Source organism: Hyperolius riggenbachi, chromosome 2 (genome assembly GCF_040937935.1).
Source record: "Hyperolius riggenbachi isolate aHypRig1 chromosome 2, aHypRig1.pri, whole genome shotgun sequence".
NCBI lineage: Eukaryota > Metazoa > Chordata > Amphibia > Anura > Hyperoliidae > Hyperolius > Hyperolius riggenbachi.
In genome coordinates, this window is record NC_090647.1 from 285,824,240 (window position 1) to 285,843,516 (window position 19,277).

The following is a 19,277-nucleotide window of genomic DNA, read 5'->3' on the forward strand; positions in this document are numbered from 1 at the left end:
AAAGCAAAAATTTTCAGCAAATTCTTAATTAATTGCGCTTGTAACCATGATTGTCATCTGTCATTTTGCAGATACTCATGATTATGCCAAAATGTGAAATTTGCTTTTTAGGAATCTCCTATATAGGTGTCAAATTAGACTAGGGGCCATCTATGACTGCTGGTGGATATTGGGGGTCAGTTATACATGCTGCTGGATATTGGGGTATACCTATGACTGGTGGATATTGTGGGTCACTTATTAATGATGGCATATATAAGGGGACACCTTTAACTGCTGGCATATATTTGGGTCACTTATGAATTATGACATATATAAGGGGACACCTTTAACTGCTAGCATATATTTGGGTCACTTATGAATTATGACATATATAAGGTGACGCCTTTAACTGCTGGTATATATTTGGGTCACTTATTAATGATGACATATATAAGGGGACACCTTTAACTGCTGGCATATATTTGGGTCACTTATTAATGATGACATATATAAGGTGACACCTTTAACTGCTGGCCTTTATTGGGGGTCACTTAATGCTGTTGGATATTGGGGGACACCTTTGATTACTGGCATGTATTGGGGTCACTTATTAATGCTGGCAGATATTGGGGAACACCTATGACTGCTGGCTTATATTGGGGGACACCTGTGACTGGTGCCAGATATTGGTTACTTGCTGCCTAATAGGAATCACTAAGCAACAGCCTCAAGCATGCTCAGTAGAGACTTTTAGTTTGTGCGACCATTTTTTCACAGTTTATGTGAAAAATTATTTACGACTGCTTCATTCATTATTTTGCATAACATGCAAAATTTACAAATAGATTATGCAAAATCAGCATACTTTCAAAAGCATAATTATGTTTAATTGTAAATGCAAAATGTTATGTTAAATTTCGCTTTACAATGATCACTATATAGCACCATACACTCAGACCTCATTGTAATTTTTCATGAAGTTTGCGTTAGATATGTTACTATGTGGATGCTGGCGGACTTATTGCCAATAGCCAAACTTTTGCTAAGTATAAAACTTTGCTGCGCTTGTATTCTCTTCTTAATATAAGATTATTTTGTCTGAGCTTATTACAAATTTAATAAAAAATGTATTTGATGTAAAACAGAATGTGAACTCTTCTTGCATGCATAATTTAGCAACAGACTGAAAATATTAAAATATTTTAATTAGGTGTACAAGAATCGCCATATATCAGTACTTCTGCAGTGACAGAATGGCGACATCTATGACACACATGAACAAGAGATCTTGATAGAAATTCTGAGCTCCACACATTTCAATTAATTGAATTCTAAAGCTAGTACTGAACACCTGAGCCATCACAAATTTTAATCATACAACAAGGTGAAGCCAAAAATCTCAGCGTGAAACAAGTATATCTCCTTTTTTTCCAGTATTATTCAATTTCAAATATTTCTTTTGCTCTCTTGCTAATTTTAACCATTTTTGATATGCCTTTCACATAGTTAGAGACAATCAGAAGGATTATGTGCTAGAAACAAAAAAGGCAGGAAAGATCATAAGTCATCCTCTTCCCTAAAACAAAGTAGAAAATCACAAACAGACAATGTTCTCTCATTACCCCGAGGGACTATAAATAGTCTCGATTGAGGTAGTTGCTGAAGGGGTGTGACCCAATTAAACAATTCCCATTCATATTACCCATTCTCACACTGAAACTTACAAGCACAAAAGCTTTTTCTCACAGATTGCAATGAAAAAAACACAATGCAAATACAAAGCATGATCCTTATGTATCCTCAATCACCAGGGGTGTAACAATAAATCCTGCAAGGGATGCACCCGCAGGGGAGCCCAGGAGCCCATGGGGGGAGAAGCTTATAACCTTGAAAACCTCCAGGATCACCACAGCATATATCTTCTCTCCTCAGTTATAGCAATGCAATGTTCCTGCTGTGTTTTACGTCACACCTGAAGTGAGAGGGCACCTGAGAAACACCCTGAAATGTTGTGCGCTGTCTTGTGCTGTGATAGTAGTAATGTAACTACCATATATGTTACAATAAATAAGCAAATATTGATAATACAATTGTGCCCGTGGTCATATTGTTGGCTTTGGATGTATTTTGGAGGTGTTTGATGGTCACCAACTGCAGCCAACTGCGTATACGATGCTCAGCCGCGTGCACGCTCCCACCGTGTCCATGTCGCCGGGAGCGCTCTGTGCCTGCACACAGAATTCGCCTGTGTTGGTGACCATCAAACACCTCCAAAATACATCCAAAGCCAACAATATGACCACGGGCTCAATAGTATTATCAATATTTGCTTATTTATTGTAACATATATGGTAGTTACATTACTACTATCACAGCACAAGACAGCGCGCAACATTTCAGGGTGTTCCTCAGGTGCCCTCTCACTTTAGGTGTGACGTAAAACACACTGCTACCGGCCCCGGAAAATCCATCAGTCGGGCAGTCGGCACATGCGCAGTCCAGCCAGGCACACTCCCCTGTCTTGCTCCTGTTGCCGGGGGCCGGCACACTCCCCTGTCTCGCTCCTGTTGCCGGGGCCGGTAGCAGACAAATGGGCAGTCAGAAAAGGACTGTGTGGGAGCGATCAGGCTGGACTAATCACAAGACTTCTGATTGGCTTAAAATTATTGCGTTATTCCACAGTAATTTAAGGCCAAGCAGAAGACTCCATAAAGCAAGCTTTTTTTAAAATAAGAAATGGCATAACTTTATTAACAAAAATGTCAATAATTGGAAATTCAAATTTGTACGGAAATCTGGGGAATCTGTAACCAGCATTTTTTCGGAAATCAGAATTGTGTTGGTATCGGAAATTGCCATATTCAACCATCCCTACTTCCAGGTCTTTAAAAGCAGTTGCAAATTACTGACAGCAAATCATAGGAGGCCCTTTCCTTGTTTTCTACCTTGTAATCATTGCCATTTTTTGGCCATGTTCACAGTAGCCATTGCATTGTATTCCCTGTGACAGAGGGAATGCAACAGATAAGGAGAGGGACACCACACGTTATGTTGGCATTGCAAAGCATACAGTCAATGAAAAATATGCTTCACCGCTATTGTATACTGTACATGAGCGTTTAGCAGCACCGAACTACATGCAGGGCATTACTGACTATTCACAGTTCATTATGATGCTGCAACCCATTATACTGCAACACACCCGCTACACTGTGAACTTCATAAAGGTAATGCATTGCAGTGCTGTAAGTCTCGTAACAAAGTGGCCATTACACCACACGTCAAGAGATCACAGTTTGCAATCCTTCAGCTTAGTAAATCACTTTCCTTAAATAACTTTAAAGCCAGAAACCCTCTACAATCGATTTTCTGAACGCTTTGCGATTTGAAAAGCTCTTGCTAATGTAATGCTATGGGTGTGATCCCACTTGAGTGATGTGATTTTATAAAAATCCCCCATAGCATTGCATTAGCAAGAGCCTTTTCAAATCACTAGCGATTAGAAATCGCTCCTAGTAGGTTTCTGGCCTAAATGGCCATTTAGACTCTGATTTTTCACTACCTGGAGTAGCCAGAAGTGACTGAGAAAACAAAGGCTGTAACAACACTTACATTAGTATCACAGTAGCTCAAAATTGCATGAACATGTATTTTGTACCCTTTGCCTTGCATAGCTTTGTCCTATGTTGTATGACCTTTGACGTCTGTCAACCTTTGTATCACTGTATGTATTTATTGACCAGTGCTGCATAATGTGTTAGCGCTGTATAATTAAATAATAATAATATCAGTTTTGTTGCCAAATCAATTGAGACATTTTTAATCGCTTATCCCTACGCCAAGCCTTTAGTTCTGTGATAACATGAAACCTTCAGGACCCTTTCACGTGGGGGCAGTGCGGTAGTTTTGCGGCACCACACCAGCCCACAGCCTCATGAAATACTTTATTTTTAATGACATTCAGCTTTGTTGAAGACCGGACTAGACAATGATGATTTCACAACCATGCTCCTGTGTCCCTGGGCACATACAGTATTTGCATCATTGTCCCATATACAAGAGAAAAAGAGGCTAATTAAAGTCTATGGGGTTGTTCATACTACCCATGGTGTGGTACGCTGTGCTGGAATTGCCCTATTTTAAGTGAGCATTGCCGTGCGGATCCTGCTATTACCTGCGGCAATCAGCAGCAGACCGGAAGTTGTGTAGGTCTATGGCTAAGCAGGGGTTTTTGACAAATGTTGGCAACGGCGCTACGGCGGGCATTTTTACAATACTCTTCCATGCACTTCCATATTTTCAAAACAGGAAGTGAGAGCAAGTGAGCGTCACTTCCTGTTTTGATGTCAACCAGAAGAGGATTACCGCATATTAACGTGGTAGTACCCAAAGGCCTTTTTTTGGCAGTGTGACCCCTAAGCCGCACACCTGTTGACAATCCGCAGATTGAAACCAAACTCAGGCCCTGTTCACAGTGATCAGCTGTATTGTAAAATAATTCTGCATATCAGCTCACTGCCCATACAGTTCAATGGGCCTGTTCACAATACTGTGTTGTAACTGATCGCGTTATTATAACTCGTTGCATGTAGCCTTTGTATTAAAGTCTATATCCAGCCTCTATTGCAGTTCACACTCATTATAACGCGTGCGTTATGCAACTGACCACTGTGAACCTAGTCTCAGTCTAACAATCACTGCTTTCATCTACATTAAACAAAACTGTCTGCTGTGTAAAAGAACTCCATCCAAACTTTTAATTGTATCCTCATTTGTCCCAGAGGTTCTTGTACAAAAGCTCTTCTCAGTCATATTCAGTAATTGTTTCAGCCCATTCTCTGGAGAGTGTAAACAGGTCATCTGTCTCCATCATGCTTCTTTCCCAAGAGCTCTTCAATATACCTCCTGATTATCCTTCATTATATATATTATGAATTACATTAAATAGCAAATTATACACTCTTAATGCACACCTGAGTGCCATTCTTGTTAAGACAATAAAATGATTTTGAGGCCCAGGAGATCAGATGAATATTTATGAACTGGGTATTTTTACAAAAAAAGCCAATTAGCACCCATGCTACCGCAAATGGAATTGCATTGCATAAATGGAGAGCAGCTCCTCTTGTGCTGAGCTCTGCTGGCCTCACCTTATTGTAAGATTAAAACCTTGTAATGGCTCAGGTGTTAAGGATTAGCTTTACAGCTGAATTCATTTGAATGTGCAGAGCTCTCAATTTCTGGAGAAAAAAAAAGAATGATGTAAAAAATGTATTCCAAGAATAGATTTAGTAAAATCATTCAATATTTCCAGGGGGAAAAAATGACACATGGCGGTAATGTATGACTCACAAGCAATCCATATTCGGCTGAACGTGTGTAGGAACATAGAACAAAGTCACTGGCTAATCATTCACCATATGCGGCGAACACTCACAGCACAAATTCTACAGAGACCAGCATCAAACTCACAGAGGACTCATTTGGTCAGAAAAATGCAGAGGATACATTATTCTGTGCTATTGGTTTACATTTAATTGCAAAGATAAAAAACTTAATGTAAATGTGTTTATCAGTATTGGTGAGTAAACATCTATCAGTATTGGTGAGCAAACTTGCTTTAAATACTGTTTAATGTAAATTCATAAATTTTTCTTCATCTGCGTTTGCAGATAACTCTACTGACTTATTTTGTTGGTGTTCATACCTTTGTCATTCTTAAAGTGAACCTAAAGTCAGTAAAAAAAAACGAGATTAACTCACCTGGGGCTTCCCTCAGCCCCCTGCAGACGATCGGTGCCCTCGCAGCTCCGCTCCGATGTCCCAGGACCCGCCGGCGAGCACTTCCGGTTTGGCCGTCACCGGCCGACAGGCATGGGAACGCGAGTGATTGTTCGCGTTCCCAGCCTGTATATCGCCCCCTATGCTGCTATTGCGACCTCCTGGCCGCAATAGCAGCATAGGGGGCGATATACAGGCTGGGAACGCGAACAATCACTCGCGTTCCCATGCCTGTCGGCCGGTGACGGCCAAACCGGAAGTGCTCGCCGGCGGGTCCTGGGACATCGGAGCGGAGCTGCGAGGGCACCGATCGTCTGCAGGGGGCTGAGGGAAGCCCCAGGTGAGTTAATCTCGTTTTTTTTTACTGACTTTAGGTTCACTTTAAAGCACACCTGCATTTAAAGGAATAGGGAGGCGAACATGTTTATTTCCTCTTAAAATGAAATAAATATGGCAGCCTCCATTACTCCCCTCAGTTCAGGTGTCCTTTGAAGCAGTACGGAAGATACTGTTTGGAGGTTATTATTTGGACATTTAGGTTTATTTAATTTGTCTCTTTTTAACACATGTGATTTTTAATTATGCATAAAAAAGTGCAGGTTCACCTTTAAAGCAGATATACGTCAGACTTGTGTCACACTAACCTTAGAGAGAATCTGTACTCTAAAATTCTTACAATAAAAAGCATACCATTCTATTCATTATGTTCTCCTGGGCCCCTCTGTGCTGTTTCTGCCACTCCCTGCTGCAATCCTGGCTTGTAATTGCCACTTTTAGGCATTGTTAACAAACAAAAGACATGGCTGCTAACAGCATGTGATAGGCTGAGAGTAGCTCAGTGTGTGAGTCATACAGAGCTTGGAGGGGGCCTGGAGAGGGTGTGTATAGATTCAATCCTATCACAAGCAGACCTGCACATTCCAGCCTGAGTGCCTGAGCCCGACAGAGCCGACAGAGGAAAGAAGATTAGATTATATAACAGAGATAACACAGCCACTGTGCAACTAGGAAAGGCTGCAGTAAGCCAGAGCACATTAGAACAGGTATAGGAACTTAAAGGATAGAAGAAATAAGGCTTAACATTTTGTTACAGAGTCTCTTTAACCTGCCTGGCGTTCTATTAAGATCGCCAGGGAGGCTGTGGGAGGGGTTTTTTTTAATAAAAAAAAACTATTTCATGCAGCCAACTGAAAGTTGGCTGCATGAAAGCCCACTAGAGGGCGCTCCGGAGGCGTTCTTCCGATCGCCTCCGGCGCCCAGAATAAACAAGGAAGGCCGCAATGAGCAGCCTTCCTTGTTTTGCTTACATCGTCGCCATAGCGACGAACGGAGTGACGTCATCGACGTCAGCCGACGTCCTGACGTCAGCCGCCTCCGATCCAGCCTTTAGCGCTGGCCGGAACTTTTTGTTCCGGCTACGCTGGGCTCAGGCGGCTGGGGGGACCCTCTTTCGCCGCTGCTCGCGGCGGATCGCCGCAGAGCGGCGGCGATCAGGCAGCACACGCGGCTGGCAGAGTGCCGGCTGCGTGTGCTGCTTTTTATTTGAGCCAAATCGGCCCAGCAGGGCCTGAGCGGCAGGCTCCGGCGGTACTGGACGAGCTGAGCTCGTCCAGACCGCCCAGCAGGTTAATGAAAAGCCACACTTCTGCATATGATAAAAAGTAGATGTGTATTGAACGAATACATGTTCCATAAAAAATCTGGTATTCAAAATATGAAGACACTATACTCACACACACACATGTAGATGCATGTAAGCTTGCGTGTACGTCTTCTTGTTCACACATCTGTCACAGTTTATCAGTCTTGCTTCTATTGTTTTCATTTCTACTACTTTAGGCGCAGTTGTTTGTTTCACAGAAGCAGTAAGTCTTCAAGATCCGCACCACTGATGGTGCGGATCTTGAAGACTTACTGCTGATTACTCTTACTCCAGAGTGGATCCCTGCACGTCATATCTAAACATTGGTGCATGAACATTTCTACCATTATACTGTTTAACAGAAGCAGAAATAATTTGACTTCCTCATAGTTGTTTGTCTAAACTGCACACACAAATGTATTAACACCTAATACTGGTACATTCTAAAAATGCAATTGCTAAAGACTGTTGCAAAACAATTTTGTTTTAGTTGGCAGTTCTGCCTGATGTGAGTTGGATGATATTTTTTAAAATCTGCATGAGTTCTTAACAGCTAAATGATGCAAGTGCCTTGATGTGCCACAGTTAAGAATTATGCCTACTGACAATGCAGAATTCCCACTATTACGATCAATGTGAACTGCCATATTGCTGTCATTCGGTCATGTGACTGGTGCACCAGGGGTTCTTCAAAAGCCTTCTCTCTGGCACACTATGTGGTCTCAGGCAGCTCAGGGAGGAAGCTTCCTGCAGCTGCAACTACTCCTCCTGATTAATTACTGGCATTGGCATCATTTGGAATACTTTGCACATCCGAAAATACGCCCCAACCTTAAAATAGCAGTGGGAGTGAAAGAGATCTGAGGTTTTAATTTTTATAAACATGTTTAGAACTATGACAGCTCTTTACCCAATGATTCAACCAAATTAAATGCATTGAACCTGTGCAATACAAAGTTTTGCTATGCTATCTTTTGTAAAAGTATATTAAGAGAAAAATAAATAAAAGCAATCAAAAATAACTGCTGCATAATGATCCATTGTAAAAGTAGAAAAAGCAAATAATCAACAGTAGTCAGCACTTGTATAGTCTAGACATATATTAGAAATATATTTCTGGAACCTGATTAGAGACCGGGTGAGGCAACTGCTAATTTACTAAAACTATTGAAAACAATGACGAATCCAAGTGATCCAACAAAACCTTGACTGGATTTTTTAAATGCTGGTGTTAAAAGGAGGCAAACCTGAGAGAGGATTCAGTGTTAGTGAATTAGTTTTTGTGTTATAATTAATATTCATGGACTCACAGCAAAAATAAATACCACCACCAAAAAACAAAACAAAAACAAAAAAACAAACAAACAAGTTCTCACTGCACTGTGGGTCCACACGACTGCAATAAAATAATAACTAACTTACTAACCTTTCAGTAACCCTTCCATATATATGGCCCACAAAAGAACTGAAAATATTTTCCACGTAATAGCAGCCAAATTGAGCTATTTGAACTACAGTCTCCAGTTTCCTCCAATGATCTCTTGTTTTAGTAAATCAACCCAAATATGTAGACGAAGGTTTTCATTGATCTAGGCTGAGACAGTGGAAACAATTCATAAATTATAATCATCTTCACTTATTTAGTAATCTAGAAGATGCTGCATCGCTATCCAAGTGATTTCCTTCATGTAAATGGCTGGTTAGAACATTCTTAAGGTGGCCACACACGATACAATAAATTTATCCGATTTTACAGCAATTCGATAAACATGATCATATCGCCCGAAAAAATCAAAAGCTTTTTTTTAATTTGACTGAAAAATCTGATCGGATCACCAGTTTTTTTTTTATTTTTATCGATCCGAAATGCCAGATATTTCTCTTCAATTTTTTTAAAGATTGTATGATGTTTGTTAGATTGTCAATTTATTAATATACACAGCGAGGAGAGGGCCAGAGCATACCACAAAGGCTGCATCTGAAATGACCAACAGCTCACATGTGCAGCACCTCTAATAAGCTATCTGCACATTTTGCTTTCAATTCAGATGCAAATCATATGCATAACTACTATTACTTACCATGCAAATGGGAAACTCAGGAATACGAGCTGGGAGCAGCTAACCTGGTAGTTACATACTAGCAAAATTATGAAAAGGGAGATTGCGCATCCCTAAAAACATGCTGCAATTGACTTGTTAAATGCTCAGGAATGCACCATTTATATTAGGCTGCCCTGGGTCCAAAACAAATGCTTCATTTATTATACTTTGGAGGACCTTTGGCTTCCTCTATAGTTTGCATGCAAAGTATAATATACTGGACACTTGCATCATGGTGAGGTAGACCTCAGCGCAAAGTGGCCTAACCTAAAGCTGTTGGTCATTTCAGATGCAGCCTTTGTGGTATGCGCTGGCCCTCTCCTCGCTGTCCATTACAATGTAAGTTACACATTTTTGCTTAGCTGCTCCCAAGGTTATACCATATTTTTCGGACTATAAGACGCTCCGGACCATAAGACGCACCTAGGTTTAGAGGACAAAAACCAGGGAAAAAAAAATATACTGAACCTGGTGCGTCCATGGTGCAGTGCATCTTCAGTATCTTCTCCCCCCCAATTATTATGTCCCTGTGTCCTTATATGTGCCCCCTGTGTCCTCATATGTGCCCCCTGTGTCCTCATATGTGTCCCTCTTTGTCTTCTGTCCTCCTCTGTCTTGAGTCCTGTGTGTCCCCTTGTCCTCTGTGTTTCCTTTCCTGAGTGTCCCCTGGCCTGATTTTTGTGTGCAGTGATGTGGAAATATGGTATTTATGGCAAACACTGAAATGGTGCCTGTCCCCACCCCCACCAGTCAGAGATTCCTTCCTCTGTAAAACAGCACTTATCCCCCCCCAGCACATGACACCCATCCCTCTACAGCAAATGACTCCCCTGCCCAGACTGTCCCTCATCCCCTCACCACATGACACTCTGCCAACCAGCAGCACACCCCTCCCCAGTTCCCCCCAGCAAGTTGTCATCCTTGGGAGAAGCATGTAGCACTCATGGCCCCAGGGGTAATGTGCAGCTCCGGAGTGAGGGACAGTTTGTACCTGAGCAGAGGGAGAAGCCATCCCGATCCCACAGCTGTAGCGATTACAGCCCGGACCATCAAAGCCCGCACCGAGAGAGGGGAGAGAGTGGCAGAGCATCCCAGCTGACCTCGGCGGAGGTAGAAGTAATCCGGATCCGACTGCTCCAGCGATCGCAGCCCGCACCATTACAGCCCGCACCGTGAAACGGTAGAGAACGGCAGAGCATCCCAGCTGACCTGCAGACCGGCGGCTTACAGCATAACGAGGCCACAGTGGGGAAATGAGTAGCTGTAATCGTCAATAGGAAAGCCGCTAGCTGGTCCGTGCACGCAGCTGAAGCCTATCTCTCGTCACTTCCGCATTAGTGACATAAGCGGAAGTGACGAGAGATAGGCTTCAGCAGCGTGCACGGACCAGCCAGCGGCTTTCCTATGGACGGTTACCGCTACTCATTTCGCCGCTGTGGCCCCGTTATGCTGTAAGCCGCCAGTCTGCAGGTCAGCTGGGATGCTCTGCCGCCCTCTCTCATCGGTGCGGGCTGTGATCGGCGCGGCTACGATCGCTTCTCTCTCCACCCAGGTACAACCTGTCCCTAACTCCTCAGCATCATATTACCCCGGGGGCCCCTAGAGACACAAGGAAATAGCAGGGGACACAGGACAGCACACGGGGCATGACATAGCGGAAGGGGGACTCAGAACAGGGGACAGAAACTTGGCCAAAATTGCTGTATCCGGACCATAAGATGCAGTGACTTTTTCCACCCATTTTGGGGGGAGAAAAAGTGCGTCTTATGGTCCGAAAAATACGGTACATATGTTGTTTTTAATTTAGGTTAGGCCACTTTGCATGGAGGTCTACCTCACTGTGGTGCAAGTGTCCAGTATATTATACTTTGCATGCGAACTATAGTGGAAGCCAAAGTTCCTACATAGTATAATAAATATAGCATTTGTTTTGGACGCAGGGCATGCATTTTCAGCCTAATAGAGGTGGTGCATGCATGAGCGAATAACCAGTCAATTGCAGCATGTTTTTAGGGGTGCGCAACCCCCCTTTTCATAATTTTATAATTCATATTAATATACACACCCTAGCAATTTTCTCAGAGTTTCCAATCAGTTTTATCATAATTGGGGAAAAATTGAACATATGTGTGTGGTAAATTGGTCATATTTTTGAAATGTTACAATCAGTCAGAAAATGTGATTGCAATTCTTAAATTGAACAGATATTTAAAAAATTGTATGGTGTGTGGCCGCCTTTAGCTATTACTAGCTTAAGAAAACGAATCACACTGATTTATGCACAATAGTGTCCATCAAGACCTAATTTTTCACTCACAGCACTGGAAGTGAGAACCTCACATTACCCTAATATTATTATCACTAAGCTAACATAAAGCTTAATGAAGTATCATGAAGTGGTTCTCAGTCACCATGAGCTATCTGGGTAGTACTACTCCAAGCCCTATCCCATAGCGCCATATCAATCCATGCCATGCACTGATGAGGGCCAGAAAGACCAAAACAGCTGTATGCATGTTGAATTGAACACTAGTGGTTCTGGATGTGTGCCTAGCCTTCAAGGGCATGGACAGAGGATATGCATATTTGGGAGTGATGCATCATGGAGATAACAGTTGCTCACTTAAAGATGAATTATCACAAATACCTTCTGTTTTAAGAAGTCAAAATTATATTCTACATTGCAAACAGGGGCGTAACTAGAGGGTAGCAGAGGGGACCAGAACTGGGGGGGGGGGGGGGGGGGAAGGGCTAACTGCTAACCTTCACTTCTTTCAATACAGGGGACTATACTTTAGATCAGGTGTTTTTGTGGCTACTCTTGTTATGGGTGTTAAGATCATGATGGCTGTAATTGTTTCATGTCCCTTGTGAGATGGGCCCCAAGGCCATGAAGGACACCAAGGGGAGGCAAGGGATGGGGTGTGAACATTGGGGAGGGGGGCATCAAAGTTTTGCTAGGGGGGCCCTTGAATTATATTTATGCCACTGTTTGCAACAGCAAAGACTGTAAATGCACTATTGTTTCATTCATTCTCAGACTTGACATGATTGCTGCCAGGAAACTGTATTACATGTCAAGCGCTGGCACATGTGGGGTTACAAACACTTCCATTGGCTGCATGAAACTGCCGCCAGAAGGTGCTCGATGACTGGGAGATGGGAGGCTAAACTGCATGACAAGTTCAGCCTCCTGTGTGAAAGAGGCCTTACTTATTTCTAAAGCCGCATCTACACGCGTAGATGCGGCCGCGATGTTCCTTATCAATCGAGCCGCTAATACGGCTCGATTGATAAGATCCGACAGGACGGATCTTGCTTCCGCCGATTCCCTGCTCGCTCCCCGTGAGGGGACAATGGCAGGGAATCGAGCGGAAGATAAGCGGCGCCGGCGGGGACGAGTGGGGAATCGAATGCGGCGCACGCGCGGCGAGCAGGGACGCGGCGGGCACGCGCGGGGACGCGGAAGAGGCGATCCGGCGGCTAATCGAGCCGCCGGATCGCAGCCTCATCTACCCGTGTAGATGAGGCTTAATACATATATAGGAAGAGATTAGGATATTATATTCTATCTACTCTAAAAACAAATAGTAAATGGCAAAAATAAAAAATACTTTTGAGTTTACCTACTTTGTAGCAGTAGTATCAGCAATTACCAACTGCAAGGAATGATAAGATGAGCAAGAGCGGATAACACAATCTTCCTACATAAAGTGTACTAAGATAAAAATAAATGAAAGATAAATCCGATGTGCTTAATCACTAGTAAAAAACAAGGAGATGTTTATTTCCGTCTATAAACCACAAATGTAGGGCCTCATGCTTATCTATATCTAATGAGAAAACTTATGCATAAGACTAGATAAACATATATAGATTTAAACATGAAAAAGTGCCTTTTTAAAGTACTGACAGAATACTACCATGTTTTTTCTGTGTTTACATTAAAAAGGATTCCAAAACTTCCAGTGGGCAGAAAAATATGATCTTGCATAATGTGTTTAATTCTTTGTACCGTATATTTATTCTGACCAAATTGGACATATCCGGAGTATGAAATGAAAAGATAAAATTCACAAAATCAATTCTACAGCAAATTTTATATTTTAACCAAAACAAAAATTTCTGTGAAAATGCACGTCCATTTTACCTCATAATGTGGTTGATTCACAAAAACTAACCATGCTAAGCAGCACAGGTTAAACCAGTGAGCGCACGGTACTGTCAGCGTATTATGCGCTCTTTAGCTATCCGTGCGCCTTGAAGCTAAGTGCGCTTCTTTGAAATGCTGCGCGGCGATATGTAGCGTGATCATGATACCTTATAGTGCAGCCACTACTACATTAATCAACATAGAAGTGACTGCGCTAGTGAAATATTGTGGGCCCACTACATACCATCGTGCAACACTTAAAAGGATCACGCATAACTTCAAGCAGCGCACGTAGCTTACAGTGTACCAGAGATGGTACACTGGCATTTATTTATACTTACCTTGGGCTTCCTCCAGCTCCATGAGCACCATGGCTTCCCTCGCTGTCCTCTTCAGCCCCTACATTCTGGTGCTATGACAGTGTTGTGCGCACGGCTGAGCCGTGCATGCGAAGAAGGCGTGACTGCCCAGATTACCAAGAGTCATAGTGGCATAATGGAGGGACCGAGGAGGACAGCAAGGGAGACCATGGTGCTCATGGGGCTGGAGGAAGCCCCAGGTACTGTAAGTATAAATAAGCGACATTGTACAATCTCAGGTTCACGTTAAATGTTAACGCTATGCTGACAGTAGCGTGGGCTTACTGGTGTAGCCCCCGCTGCTTAGGGTGGTAACAACCTCCCAACTTTTTGAGATAAGAAATAGCCACACCCCTCCCTGCCTCATCTCCAATCGTTCCCCCCCCCCCACACCCCTAGTCACACATAACAAAGATTTCATAAGAAAAAGATGTTGTTTTATAATCCAAACCACACTTCTCCTTTCTATCCTAGTTCATTTTCCTTCATATTAATGTTTGAAAATAAGAAATATCATTTTAAAGGATAGGAATAATGTTTAAAGTCAATTAAACACTTTTTCAGTAGAAAAATACAGCAGATCTGTAAATCAGTACTGAAAGAGGGACACGTGAGGAAGAAAGAAGGACAGAGGGACAGGGTTCCCAAAGAGGGACTGTTCCTCCAAAAGAGGGACAGTTAAGAGCTATGTGGTAAGCATTTGTGAATCAACCTCAATGTCTTTTTTCCAAATTGCACTTTAATTAGCAATGGCTGTCAATCTATATGAGCCATTCCAAGTGACTGTGCAGCCTATGTACACACCAGTAGCAGATCCCAGCAACCAGTCAATAGTTATCCAGCTATATAATGCAGCAGAAGGTCATATATATATTTTTTTAAGTTTAGTACTCGTGGAAAGTCATGGGGTCCAACAGAGGGTAAAGGGGAGCAGCCCTTGCAGCCACACAATGGCCCAGAAGTGTTGGGGCCCCAACTACTTATCTCCATTGATCAGGTACAGCAGCCTCTCTATAGCAGATTTTGTTGTGGCCACACTTTCTTTTATAGTTGATGAAGTCATGATGGCTACAGATTATGGTAGCCAAACCTGTTTTATGACCTCTGGCAGATGGGCCCACTTTCCATGTAGTCACTAAAATTTGAGGGGAGGGGGTGTGAACATGGGGGAGGGCCCATTAGGTTTTTCTGGCATTCCCATGATTTGTAGTTCCACAGCTACTTTTTACGACATCTAAATGTTACCAATCCAGAGTAAGTTACTGTGACATTCTAGCAAAGCTGAGGGAGATGTATCAGGTTACACAGTGTAAACATTATTATTATTATTATTATTATAGATTTGTTGTATCAGAGCGGCTAGATTCATAAATCTTCCTTCTCACTAATCATGGCCCCCAAAATAAGAGGAGCCCCAAGCAACAGCACACAGAAAAAAACTATGAAAAAGTCTTTCCTGAATGTAATAGCTTGGTTTGCTGAGAGCACTTCTAATAATGGACAACTAATACACACTATATTACTACAACTGAACCAGAGCTCTAATTCCTTTAACAGACATATTTTAATGTATTTCTTTGTTTTTACATTGTTTTTACACAAGAATGTTGTGCTGCAGAAACATATATCCATTAGATAATATCTTAGAACAACATTGTCTGTGTTTCTTGGGGGAAGAACATAAGACCACTATATACTCAGCACATGCTTCTTTCTGTTGCATGGAATAAATATTGTATTATATTTCTTGAAAAATTGATAAAGAATCAACTTCAAGAAGTGTGCATTCTGGAAAGTTGTATCCCGTTTTATACCATAATAGTTATTTCAGTAAAATCCCGGCTGTTTTTTTTTTTTTTTAACACATTTTTATTGGACTGAAATATAAACAGTACAGTGAAAATGATCAACTAATCACATAGTGCAGCTAATCAAGATATTCCAGCAGTATATACTTGAAGGATATAACAGCATTGTTTCTTAAAACAGTAACTGGTAGGTGGCACTACATGAAGATAATGGTCAGCCCATTTTTTATATAATTTTTTCCTTTTAACTAGCCTGCACATGGCAAAGCCTCAACCTGAGGGAGCCATGGCAGGAAACCGTTAGGCTATTTCTAGCCTAATACCGCAGACGTCCTGATCTCCAAGCAAAAGCCCCTGGGAAGACCCAGATAAGACCAAGGCCCCAAATTCCAATAAAGGAATAAATGTTGTTTTTGCATCCCCCAAGTGACTTATGTAAAGGTAAGACGGGAGATAGACTGAATCTCAATCTCCTACATCAAATATACCCAGGTTTCCAGCTATACGTCCCAGTAGATACCATCTTGTCCATTTGAATGGTTGCATAATATTATTTAACTGCGTTCTTGGAACATATTTCTTAATAAATTGTCCCCAGAGTTTAAAGAATTTAGCAGTTGCCTTGGTCTTATGTTGCTCTGCATTAAACTTAGATATATACATTAAGGTGTGTAATGTATCCACCAGTTGTTTGTGGGATGGTGGAAGAGAGTGGACCCATTGGCTCATTATGCATTTTTTTGCTGCCACAAGAATAAAATGTTCTATAGGTTTAATATTTCTATCCGCCGTTGTTACTGAAGGGTTACTAGCGTGGAATAGGGCCTCCCAAAAAGTTAAGATTCTTTTCTTTGATGTAGTTATAGAGCATATTTGTTCTACCCTTTTCCAAAAACATTGAATCTGGGGACATTTCCATAGTAGGTGGGCCAAATCTGGTAGATGTAAGTTGCATTTTGGGCAGCTAGTAAGATAGGTAGAGTTTGGAGGGAGGTGCTTGAAATTAAAAGCATAGTAGCTTTTTGTCATAATTTTCAACTGCATCTCCCTCCATGTCTCCCCCTTTACCACCCTTCTCATGTCTAACCAACCAAGCTCCATTGCTTTACTTAGTTCATCTATATCACATCCCAAGGAGTCTGCCCAAAACCTTAGATATGTTTTAGCTGGTGATTTGATCCTGAAGGAGCGCAAATCAGAGTATAGCTCAGATATGGACCTATGGTCCTTCAAATTGCCCAAGATTTTCCACAACCCCCTGTGATCTGGCATAGGAGACCCCCCCAGAGCATGAGAGACATAGGTTCTGATCTGATGGTGTAAAAAGTTTTGTGGGTCTGTCATCTTGAATCGGGTTTTTAGCAGATCAAAGTCCAGTATTTTCCCGTTGGGATCTATTACCTGAGACAATTGAGTTATACCCTTAGTTTTCCATTCTGTTGCCATAGCATTCCATCTTCCTCCTGGGAAATCGGGAGACGACCAAAGAGGCGCAAGAGGGGATAAAAGGCCTGGGAGACCCAAGAATTTACGAAGTTCTCGCCAGGCGATACATGTATCTCGGAAAATTATATTGTTCTTAATATGCCAGGGGAGGTGTGCTAATTTAGTATGTAGGACTCCAGCAAGAGACCATGGTTTAACCATTTCCTCTTCTAAATGGGTATTGGTAACTGATTGCTTATTTCCTAGCCAGTCTCTGACATGTCTTAAAATCGCTGCAAGATTGTAGGCTCGTATATTGGGAAAATTAACTCCTAACTTTTCTATAGGATTTTGTAGTAATGCTAGAGGAATCCTTGCCTTCTTCCCTTGCCATAGGAATCTCTTGAACGCCCTCATCAGTCTTTGATTATCTTTGTGTTTAATCAATAAAGGCAATGTTTGTATAGGATATAATAATCTCCCAAAGCTTATCATTTTTATGAGGTGGCTCCGGCCCAATAGGGAAAGGGGTAGTTTCTCCCAGCCCTGTAGCTCTAGTACAACCTTGTCTACTATGGGGGTAATGTTAAGTTTATATAATTGTGTGGGTTCTCTTGGAATTTTTATTCCCAAGTACTGAAAGTAGGTGCGGGCTATATAGATACCTAATGCATTAGCTTTTTCTGGGCCCCTACCAGTACTAATAGAGCCTGAGAGAAACATGATGACCGATTTGGATCTGTTAATGGACAAGCCTGATAATGTGCGAAAGTTATCTAGGAACTTAAAGACTCTGTCTAAATCATAGTGTGGATTGCCTAGATAGAGTAAGATGTCGTCTGCGAAGAGAGAGCATTTAATTTCCTGTGTACCAATGGATATACCCGTAAAAACTTGGCTGGATCTAAGGTACTCAGCCAGTGGCTCTATGGCCAGATTAAATAGGAGGGGTGAGAGGGGACAGCCCTGTCTTGTCCCCCTTTTCAAAGGGAAAGTAGGCGAGGCTGTGGGTCCTATAACCAAACGGGCAATTGGGGAGGTATACATCAGGTGTACATAATCTAGAAAAGATCCACTGAACCCCATCCGCCGCATCACTAGGTCTAACCACTTCCAGTCTATACTATCAAAGGCCTTCTCGGCGTCCAGGGACAAAATCGCCCCTGAACCCCGAGAAGGCCCCACCAGCCTATGGTTCTCCAACACCGCAAGAACCTTTCTGATATTCGTTACTGCTGCACGCCCACGTATAAATCCCACCTGTGAGGTTTTAATGATCCTAGGGAGAATATCCGCCAGGCGGTCAGCCAGGATTTTGGACAATCCCGGCTGGTTAAACACAAAACTGGTCCTTAGCTCATATTCAATATGGCTTTTCAGACACTCTCTGCCATTAGCATATCATCACATATTTAAAAGTATCCCCTCTTCTCAATATGATAACATATGGAAGATGCTATAATGATTTTTTTTTTTCCAAAACCACACCTCACTTTGCTACTATGCTTGTCTGTGTTTTCACTTCTTAGTTAACTCCAAACAAGAAGTGAAGAGCAGGTACCATTCATTTGCAATGAGGTAGCGTTTATTGGTAACACCCAGCTTGCAACATAACTATACAGACATGTGTAACGATTGGTGTCAGCACACAGAGAGAATCTGATTATTGGTGATCTGCAGTATAACCAACAATACAGATATATACCCGATTATTGATGATCTGCAGAATCACCAATAATACAAGTATGACTAACCTCTGGACACCTGATAAAGTGTAAGTGTTTTGGTGCAACAGTAGGCTGTCTCCCGTGGGGCGGGAGACGCAGATAACAATGAGCATGGACCACCTGAGGAGCAGGTGGCCCTTGGCTGTGTGTGAAATATCTCCTAGGAAAGGGGATAGAGATAACCTGCGAGCCAGTGATTCCCTGCAATACTGGGAATCAGACTATACTGCAGCAAAATGACTCCTAAGGGATAGAGCCCCTGACTGAACTGCAGAGAGGCCTCTCTGAGGAACGGGAG